An 11,470-nucleotide genomic window follows, 5' to 3' on the forward strand; every position below is an offset into this window, starting at 1 on the left:
TTTCATTCTCAAAATATATGTTTTTTCATGTTTATTTTTCTTATCGTTACATTTATTGTCTGATTTAAAATTCACTATATGATCTAACATATTTTTCTTTAATTCTTGTTTTGAAGAGTAAAAAATTAAAAGTTTTGATTTTGTGTTTTTAATCTTTTGCTAATTATCCTTAATTCAAGTTATGTGACAAATAATAATATATTCGGCTCTTCAACAGTGAGAATAACACTGAATCTAGTAAGGCTAAATTTAATCATTACTGAGATGTCAATTGGTTATTGTTATTAGACTAAAGTCATATCAAGTTCGAAGATTTCCTGACAGTATCCCTCAATAATAAATATACTATTGCACTTATATTAGCATTATTAATAATAATAAATTCTTGAATCAAAGTTACGAAAAAAATACTCGTATTCTATATTATAATAATTACGTTTTTTTTTTTTTTTTTTAAATCAATATTTCTTAAGCTACTAATTTTTTGTTGTATTTCAAAGCAAACTGAAAAGTAAAGCAGACCCATTATCCTTTTATAAACTGCCATATCATAAAACTACAATTCTTTCCGGACTCCTTTGCAAAGCAAAAAAATTAAAAAACAGATTACTACCATTTTCAGTTAAAAATTCATAAACACTTACAGTGTATTTTACCACTGCATTTAAATAGCTGATTAGAACCAGTATCAACTTGAAATAATCACTGCTATCATTTTAGAATGTTAGAAGTATGGAAATGCTTTTATTTATATGTTTATTATATATAATGATGATGATTCAAATTGGCCCTCAAAATTCAATGTAAATTATTTCAAATTTTTAAATAAAAATATACAGACTGTATATGCCAATCACTGCCACTATTTTCAGGAAGAATGACTGCCACCAATCTTCCATGGGGTATATATGCGCAACAACTGCCATTTTCGGAAAAATAAAACAAGTACTGGGAATCTTTTCGAGCATTACATTCTACAAAATTTTGGAAAATATAATTATTAAGTTTATAAGTGTTACCAGCATGTTTTATAAGTTTTTTCCTATTATTGTTAAGTGTATGATTGTTATAGCTTCCATATTAAATGTGACCAATGTCAAAGATACATAATGTAAATCTTTCTAGATAAAAATTTAGAGGTATAAGGGGAATGAAAATAATTTTAAAAATGAAATAATACTAAATATATATATATATATTGGTAGAATTCTGAAGATCAACTGTAGTTTACCATGAGTTTCATCCGATAGGGTATTAAGGGCAAATATGGATGGCTTTTTGAGTGAGTTATGTTTGTTTATGAAGGAAACTACTAGTATTTGCAGTTGATACTGAATGAAATTTCTGAAATACCAAATCGTAATGGAGACTGAATTGTTAACTTAAAATAGCTTTCTGTGGCGGCTGACATAGTACAGTGATCTATGGCTCTAGGGCACATGCTAATTCATTTTCTATAATTTCCATTGTATTAGGATACAATTGTAGAACGTTCAAATCTAGTGAAAATGATAACTTCTGGTGGTCCATCCCATTAAGCTCGTAAATTCATTCGATTTCAGAGTATTTTCATCCCTATGAATTAAAGCACAATGTTACTTGAAGAACGTGAGCAATACTTAATTATATTTTCAATACTTCTCCTCATGTTCTCGGAGGACATGTATGTGACTAATTATCTGCTATATATTTCAAAGGCTAATCGGTCTTCCTCTTTCGGTATTAACAGATTGTGACTTTTTTCACATTCCTGTTTCTTGTTATATTATAGGTTCATTAAAAATCCTTAAAATAACTTACCAATATAGAACCGATTTTTAGGTTGGATATTTCCTACTAGCTAGCTTGTAATTAAAAGTTATTTTGTTGTTTAGATGCATTTCAATAAATAACATTCTTCCACACAATAAAATACCTTATCATGAACAAACCCAAACTAGTTAGTAGTTACGTTTGAAATGCATAGCGATTATATTCACGAATATTTGTCTCCAGGGAGCATGGAGGTGGTTAAAAATATAAAGTATCACGCTTTTTTTTTAAGTACCATAATATGTACTTTGATGTTGCTTTACTCCTGTCATAGAGAATGATCACTATAACACCATCCGAATATGATATCAGGATAAACAGAACTTTTACTAAACAGTCTTATAAGAAACTGTTGACATTGGTTGCTTTTAATATGACTTTTTCTTAATGACTCAAATTAGTCAATATATTCACATTATCCAATCTTTATGCAAGAAACTGAATGTATGGTACGTATGTACGCCATGATTTTCCTCTGGTATTCATGAATCATATCTGTGACTATAATTTTTGTACTTTGTCAAGTAAAGTTATTGTAGATGTTGTCTTATTACATACAAAAGAGGTTAAAAAAAAGTATATATGTATATATATTTGTGTGTGCAAAGCAGTGTTTGTCTACACTTTGTTTATTACAACTGTTGAACCTCTTTAAAAAGAACTACTAAAAAAAATCAATATAAAAATTTTAATAGGAATTTTCAGAAAAATAAAGCACAGAAAAATGTTTACAGGTCTATATCATCGAAGAATATAAAAGTTAAATTTGAAATTGTAAATAGGTTAATCGACCCATTAATAATAACAATAATAATAATAATAATAATATAATTCTTTAGTTTACCGGATGTAAAATAAAATTCTATGTATAGAAAGTATTTTGCATTAAATAATACCAAAACAAAATGTAAAATAGTTTGTTTTTTTTAAAAAAAACGAACTGAAACATTAAAGGTAATTACTGTTAAGATGTCTATTTAATTACTTATGCAATTTTTTAAATCAAAAACATGAAACAAAGAAGACTTATGTGCGCGTGATAGAAAACATGGTTCTTTGTATCTTTAAAAAAATGTATGTTTAAGTGAAAAAAATGTATGTTTAAATGAAGAAAAGAAAAGTAAATATATAGCACTTGTACATAATCTTCTGTTTCATTTTCGAATTGTTCAGTGATTGAAGAAAGACGAAATCTCATTCTAGCAGTGTTACTGACTATGATCTAACCCTTTTGAGATTTCCACTTTTTGAGGTAAATTTTAGATTTTCGGTCAAAGAGCTACTGCTTCCTTACTATTTATCGTAGGATCATGGTTTATACCATGGATATTTTTTTTTTTTTTTAAAGAATAGAGCAATCTTTGCAATGGTACCACTCGCTTGTCTGTATTATCAGACTCGGGAAAACCGTGAGTTTTTTCGTTTTTTTTTTACGCAGGCTTGGGTTCACGTAGGGGTCTGATTTTAAAAAAATACGTAGTTATGTACACAACGCGTGTGCAAAATTTCAATCTTGTATCTTGAAAACAAAGGGCACAAAATTTTTTGAAAGTCTGAAGGTGATTCATGTATATATAAATAATATTCTAAAATTTACTCCGTCATTACTATTTGGCCTAGGGTCATGGTCCCAACGCCATTTTCTTCAGTGTAACGCGCCCCTTTTTAACGGTCCAGTCACATGTCCGTATCATACACCTGAACCGGGAAAAAACGGAAATTTTTCTGAAAACAATCACCACCTCGGAATTGGAAATGAGGGAGAATGCTCTGAATTTCCTGAGTGAGTATCTTCCTGAATGTGATGAAGTAAGTTTAATTACATTCTCAGGGAACACAATTTTATTCTGCCATGTGGGACTATTACGAAGCCTTATATTTTACTAGTATTCTTTTCTTTTTCAAATTTTGCCGCCCACTAGACGTGCCGCCCTGGGCGGTGGCACGGCTCGACCCCCCCTCGCGCCGGCCCTGGAATTCTCCGTCGTTAATTTTCAGTTTGCTTAGTTGGAGTAGCTTGGAAACTATGGAGCAGAAAAAAGAATTTTTCATTTCCACCGATACCTAATCGGATGAGGCCTCTGTAAGGGAGAACTACGGACATCCTAGTTTTCATAAATTAACACTCTGAATTGGCAACTGTGCTGATGTTTCAGTGCATCAAAAGGTGTGTTAAGGATCTGTCTACATTATGCAATTCCTGGAAACAACGAAAAACAAACTTTGAAATTAACATGATAAAATTTTTACTTACATGCACCCGGCAACGCTGCTATCCATTTCTATGGGGCTATTTATACAAGAACAATTCTCGAACTATTCAAGATCTGGAAACGAACATTCGCAGTGCCATTGAGAACATTAACACTTCTAATCTTCGTAAAGTTGCTGTCAACCTGGTGAAACGTGTGAACTAGCGTTTGAATCAAAACAGGGGACACTCCCAGCATTCACTGTAGAGCTGGTAACTCATTTCTGATAGTAGCAGTGTTGCCAGGTGCATATAAGTAAACGTTTTATCATAATAATTTCAAAGTTTGTTTTTCATTGTTTTCAGGAATTACGTAATGTAGACAGATTCTTAACACACCTTTTGATGCACTGAAACATCAACAAAGTTGCCAATTCAGTGTGTTAATTTATGAAAAGTAAGATTTCTCCCTTACAGAGGCCTCATCCGATTAGTTATTGGTGGAAATGAAAATATCTTTTTTCTGCTCCATAGTTTCCAAGCTACTCCAACTAAACAAACTGAAAATTAACGATAGAACATCCATACGTATGAGTTATGAGTCAATTTACATGTTTTGCAAAAAAAAATTGATTTACACCTTCGGTTACATCTGGCAACACTGTGTGATTCCTAGTACTTCAATCGTTGCTTCCTAGTTTAAAAATATATGTATGAACAAGGCTTCATTTTGGTATAATCATTCAGGTTCCAAAGTTCTACTATCCCAAACTCCGGGTTGCATTGTATATTGGACATCCTGTATATATATATATATATATATATATATATATATATATATATATATATACAGATATATACAGATATATATGATATAGTGCTTGTCAAAAGTTCTGGAGCGGCTAAATATCTTGGTTATAATACGTTTTTCTGAAAATTTGAAAGATACAAAAGTTGCAGGATATCAATACAGTTATCGGAAGCCCGTGCCTTTCAAAACTTGTGCGGCCCTGCGTGGGCCGCGTCTGTGATTTTTCAAATGAGTGCCCCCATTTTTAATTCCAAATTCGAAAATGAAATGAAATCTTTTGAGTTTTACGTCCCACGTTTATGCAGGTTAGGCTAAAGGAGACTGTTATGATGAGTAATGAATGAAATGGTGGAATGAAGAAAGTGGGAGGAAACGGGAGAACCCCGAGAAAACCCACGTACACGGTGTTTGTCCACCACAAAGTTCACTTGGCGGGGGCTAGGATCGAACCCGGGACCCCAAGTACCAGAGGTGAACGCTCTACCACTGAGTCACCGCGGCCCCTCCAAATTCGATGTCTACGGAACAAACTAAATCAGAATATGTAGTGCTCAAAGCTAGTCCCAGGTCCTACAGCCTACAGTTTTCACTGGAAATTGTTCTGCACGAAAATATGTGAACATACTGTCGTGCTCAGTTCTGTTTTGTTTTGGACGATGGGTCCCAAAGTTTTCAAAAGTGGGTTAATGATGAAATGTCCCAGGATTCTGAATTTGCTAAATGGAATCCCGCGAAACGTACTGACAAGTAAATTCGTAGGTCATGAAAGTAGATACTACGTGGTTGGTATAGGACACCACTCTTAAAAATCTTCTGAAACTTGCCTGTAAAATGCAAAGCAACCATAGGTTTCTGGGTATTTCCAGTAACTTAGCTTAAAAAAAAAAAAAAAAAAAAAAAAAAAAAAAAACAGCATTTAGTTTTCAGGAATATTGGGAGAAAGAGAAAAGAATATGGTAACTTTGAATAAAGTTTGAACTTGAGTTGATAAATTACAAGATCACGGTCCTATTGATTTCACTACATTTCCAAACAGAGAATTTCAGACCCAAACAGTACTGAACCTCGGAAGTGCGTTGTCTGAACTCCGAGAACATAAACTGGATTAAGCACACGACTAAAGTCACATTTTAATCATATTTGCAAATGTTATCTACAGATCGAATTTGTCATTCACTGAAAAATATTTCCAAATTCTGTAAAACTAATGAGTAATCACGATGGTAGCAGCAAATACTAGATCAGAATTACATCGACGACCACGATAAGAAACAGTTTTCGCACTCTGCACACGTATAAAACTGACAACTGGATCCATACGATAACCTGCGATGTTCCTTCATGTAAATGAAAACAGGTAATACCAATACTTGTGCGAAACTTTACTGACGTGAGAGTTCATAACAACGTGTACACATTTTTAACAGTGTATAGAGGCCCTACAAATCCCAAGTTTGCTTTATTAAATGCTAGTTCCTAGTAATCATAGTAGATTCCGATGCTAAGAAAGTATTATAGTACAGTATGTACTTATATGTAGGGTTCCACAGTACAAGGTGATTATGGAACATTGGCTACTGCGGTTGTCAGAAATGAATTCGACGTCGCAAAATCATGTTGTCTAACAACTGCAGAGTGTGTTGCTCTGCAAGCCTAAGTGGGAAGAAATTCTAAGGGGATCAACAATATTGTTTCTGTAAAATGTACCTCATATCCTGTTGGCTGTGTCTACGTGCAGCCTGTTATGTACTGTACAAGATGTCACTACAGAGACAGGGACCCCAAGATTCATCACTTCCTTAGTATTTTTCGACTCCAAACCCTCTGTTGCAAATATTGTGTTTGCATTTAATTAAGTGTTCGAATTGATGTCCTTCTGCGACCTGACAATACCCCAGACGTAAATAAAACTCATCCATAACTGCAGCTAACATATGTGATGCAATTTAGCTTGAAATATTTACTACGCTTTCCTTCAGTTGTTCAATATTATCAGATTTCTGTCCATAAGCTTTGCTTTTCAGATATCCCCAGTACAAAACGTCAAGCGGAGTTAGATCAGGAGACCTAGGTGGCCATTCTATGGCCTTACTCTATCACGTCTCATCATCAGAATAGTAACTCTTTCTGTTTCGGCTAAATTCATTGTGCCTAATAGAATGCAATTGAAGAAACTATTCAGAGGTGAAGACACCAATAATTACGTAAATACACACTTGGATTCTTCTAAACCTTTATTCTTAAACTGTACCTGTCTGCACTCTATTCTCTTTACCAATCATACACCACAATCACATAATCTTGTTTTAATACATCAATTTTGCAGAACATATTTATGACCTATAACATACTTTCACCTTGTTGGTACAGGGGCAAATACTTGCAAAATAACACTTCGGTTCCCTGGTGCCCATAGGATATAAACATTTTCCTACCAGCCCAACAATCCTGTTGATTTTCATGCAACTTTTGTAACTTAATTTTCAGAAAAACGCATAGTAACCGATATTCAACCCTTCCGAAACTTTTCACACTACGTACCCTGATAGTCTTTCCGGCAATGTAGGGCCTGGTACTCACATCCTACAGCTCTGAGCAGTACATATTCTGCTTTAGTTTGTTCTGGAGATATCGAATTTGGAATAAAAAATGGGAGCTCTCATTAAAAAAAAAAAAAAAAAAAAAAAAAAGTTGGGTCCCGTGGAGCCCAAACAGGGTTGCACATATTTTGACAGGCACGGGCTTCCGATAGATCTGTTGATGTCCTGCAACTTTTGTATGTTTCAAGTTTTCAGAAAAACAATCTAATCGGGGTATTTAGCTCTTCCGGAACTTTTTAAACTACTCACTGTAATAGTCTTTCCGGCCCCGTAGGGCCTGGTATTTACACCTTAAGCTTTAAGCACTACATATACTGATTTAGTTTGTTTCGTAGATATCGATGAGGGTTCTCATTTGAAAAATCACAGATTGGCCCCGTGGGGCCCACACAGGGCCGCACACATTTTGAAAGGCACGGGCATCCGCTTGTTCTATTCATATCCTGACACTTTTGTATCTTTCAAATTTTCAGAAAAACGCATTCTAACCAAGATATTTAGCGGTTCCGGAACTTTTGACAAGCACTGTATATATTGTTGATACAAAATTAATTCTTACCTGAAGTTTCCAGTTGCATCTCAACCTCATCACTGATGTTAGAATCATCAGAAATAATTTTCGGATCAACAGTTTTACCATTTATTTAGGTTTCCAGTTTTTTCACAGCATTGCATTTTTCGTAATGATTCTTCATTCTTTGAACTAAACCAACCATTTCTTTCTTACACGTTTTGCAACGAGCTCGTATGGTCGTTTTCTTATCTGATGGAGTTTGAGTTACTTTAATAAATTTGCTCTAAATGATATTCTTTTTAATTCCCGTAAAACTCATGTTAAACGATTCCAAGTTGTACGGAGATTGAGAACCAACATATACTGTATCAACGAACGCTTGCGATATTTTAATTTAGAATCGCAATTTAGCAAATAACCTTTTGTTTGTTTTCTGAATATAACAAAAACTTGTTTTCATGATAATTATTTTATTTATTTTTATTATCAGTTCTACAAATAGTCCAACCTTCGACTACGACACTATCTCGCAAGTTCTCGCATTTAAACAATACAATATACGCTAAAAAATAAGGGGGAAAAAAAGAGAGAAAATAAATTGTAGATTACTACATTGACCTGCTGTAGCCACGAGAAATCAAAACATTCACATGGGAAGAAAATAGTTTTCTGAATGAGGAGCACTTTTGACAATTTTCTTTCTCTGACAGATTTTTTTTTTTTTTTTACAAAAATAAAATAAAAATAAAAACATGTTTAAAACAAGTCTTAAAAATACACATGTTTAAAACAAATTGTTTAAAACGTATACAAAATTTGTTTTAAACAAAATCAATGGTTTAAAACAAGTTTTAATCATTTGTTTTAAACAAAACAACCCTGGTGCAAACAGAGTCCATTACATTGTAATAAAATAAAAAATAAATAAATAAATAAACATGTTTAAGTGCGTTGGCATGTCAATGAGTGAGTGTGCACCATTCGCACTATCTCTTACCGTTTTTGTTGTATAAAATTAATGTTGAAACCAGAATTTGTGACAGATTTCTACCACTTCAAATTTTAGTAGAGAGATTGGGGTGGACACGGAATATATACAAAGGACGCTTAATCAATCACATAAAATCGTCTCTTACTATCTGTCACCGTGCTTTAGCTCTATGACGATCAAGGTTAAACCAGGAAACGGCTGAATTCAACCTTTTCCAGCTTGAATAGAGGGTTAGGGAGGAGATATCTGGAAAAGATAAAGTAAAATCTTTTAGTTTTACGCCCATGGTTATGCCGCCATGAACCTCACGTACCAGAGGTAAACGCTCTACCACTGAGCCACCGTGCCCCCCAGGAGATATCTGGAATACAACAGTATAGAATACATGACTTGAAATTAAATATTTCAGTGTAACGTCCCACAATTATGCCCTGTAAGCTAAGGGAGACTATGATTAAGGCAAAGTGAATGATGATGGAAAAAATAGTGGAATGAGAATATGGGAGAAGCGGGAGCACTCCGAGAAAACCTACGACCACGCTGTTACCCACCACTTCCTTGGCTGTGGATTGAACCAGGGACTCCACGCACCAGAGGTAAGCGCTCTACCACGGAGTCATCGTGACTCCTGAATACATCATTTAAAGTGACAATCGGAAAAGAAGCATTTGTATTTAACATTTCGTATATATAATTTTGATTCTGGGGGCGTGGTGGCTCAGTGGTAGAGCGTTCACCTCCGGTGCTTGGGGTCCCTGGTTCGATCCCAGCTCGCTCCGTGTGGACTTTCTCGGGGTTCTCCCGTTTCTTCCCACTTTCATCATTCTACCATTTCACTCATTTCTCATTATCACCGTCTCCTTTAGCCTAACCGGCATAATCGTGGGACGTTAAACTTAAAGATTTCATTTCAATTTTGATTCTACTCGTTACATAAATACAAGTTTTTCACTTGTTATAAAGAGTAATTTCTAGGAACAAGTTCTCAATTACTTCAAGTCAAAATACGAAGTTCAGTAGGATGTAATGTGTACACATGCGAAAATTTGTTACAAAATGACTACCATGTTCTTTTAAGTTTGTAAAGAGGACATTTAAATAAATAGTGATCGTTAAATAAATGCCAAAAGTTATATTCTCATTATTATTTTTGACAAGATACTGTATTCTCACGTTTATTTTATAGGGCATAACGTCAAATGAATTAAACATGACCAGTTATCCAGTGACAGGTAGACGTGATAGCGACCGAGATCACAGTATCTCCGAGGTACAAAGTTAGGTCTACTATACTTATGTGATACGTACCCTTGTAGCTTCAATCAGTAAATATGTTGAAATCAGAAGTTGTAGTGAATTTGCAGTACTTCCGCTTTCAAGAGGGAGAATTAGAGTGGAGATGGTTGGGACGCTTAATAGATTGCAGAAAACTGCTTCTTCTTATCATTTTTGGTCTATGGAAATCAATATTGAATCCGGCAGTAGTAGTAAATTTGTAACGGTTCCAGTTGAGACAATGCTGTCTTTTCCTAAGACATTGAATTGACTAAAAAAAAAATCGCTTGTCGCACCCTGTTACTGCTTTTGTTGCATGGCGATCAACGTTGGAACCGAAAATACTGTAGTTCATTTCTACTACTTCTGGTTTGAATAAAAGGTTAACGAATGAAAAGAAACCCATCCTTAGTACAATGAACAGATTATTATTATTATTTTTTTAAATCGATATCTTTCATCGTTTTTGTTGTGATGCCTGTCTACAGACAGACGGACAGCCGTTCTACAAGAGATCCGATACTTAGTTTCAAAGTCTGTGTGTAAAATAATTCCCAATAGTACACAGCGAAGCTAATAAGACGTCACTACCTGCGCTATTGGGTTTTAAAAAGTATTCTGGTGATTTAATTGCGATTTGAAAACTGTATTTGAATTTAATTATTGCAAATAAATAAAAAAAAAAAATCTCAGGTAAGCAATCTTTCAATTGATTCGACGTAGCTTTCCACTCTTCCCTATCCTGAGCTAGATTTTTCGTTTCTTTTTACTTTTGTCTTCTCTACATCTTGTATTATTTAATCCACATATTTCAACCACGGTCTTACTCTAGGTATTTTATCTTCTGGAATTCCCTCCATAGCTAATAGGATGATCCCTCCATGAGTCATAACGTGTCCAGTCATCTTATATTTTCTCGAAATATTCTCTGCTATACTTCTCTCGTGTACCATTTCCAATACTCTTTCATTTGATTTCTTGTCTACTCATCTAATTTTCAACATCTGCCTACAGCACCACATTTCGAAGGCTTGCATTCTTTGCGTTTCCTCTTCATCCGTAGTCGACAACACGCTACACTCCATGCATATGTTTTCATCAGCCCTTTCTTGAGTTTTATGTCAAAGTTTCCGGTTAGAAGCTTTTGCTTTCATCGCATGAGGTATTCTGGAATTCACATTTTGTTTGCACCTATTATCGCTTCTAATAAATAATAGTAATAACAATAATGCTGCAACAAAAGGAATGCAGGAAGAAAATAATGAAATACCATACA

Source organism: Thermobia domestica, chromosome 15 (genome assembly GCF_964235325.1).
Source record: "Thermobia domestica chromosome 15, izTheDome1.hap1.1, whole genome shotgun sequence".
Classification (NCBI taxonomy): Eukaryota; Metazoa; Arthropoda; class Insecta; order Zygentoma; family Lepismatidae; genus Thermobia; species Thermobia domestica.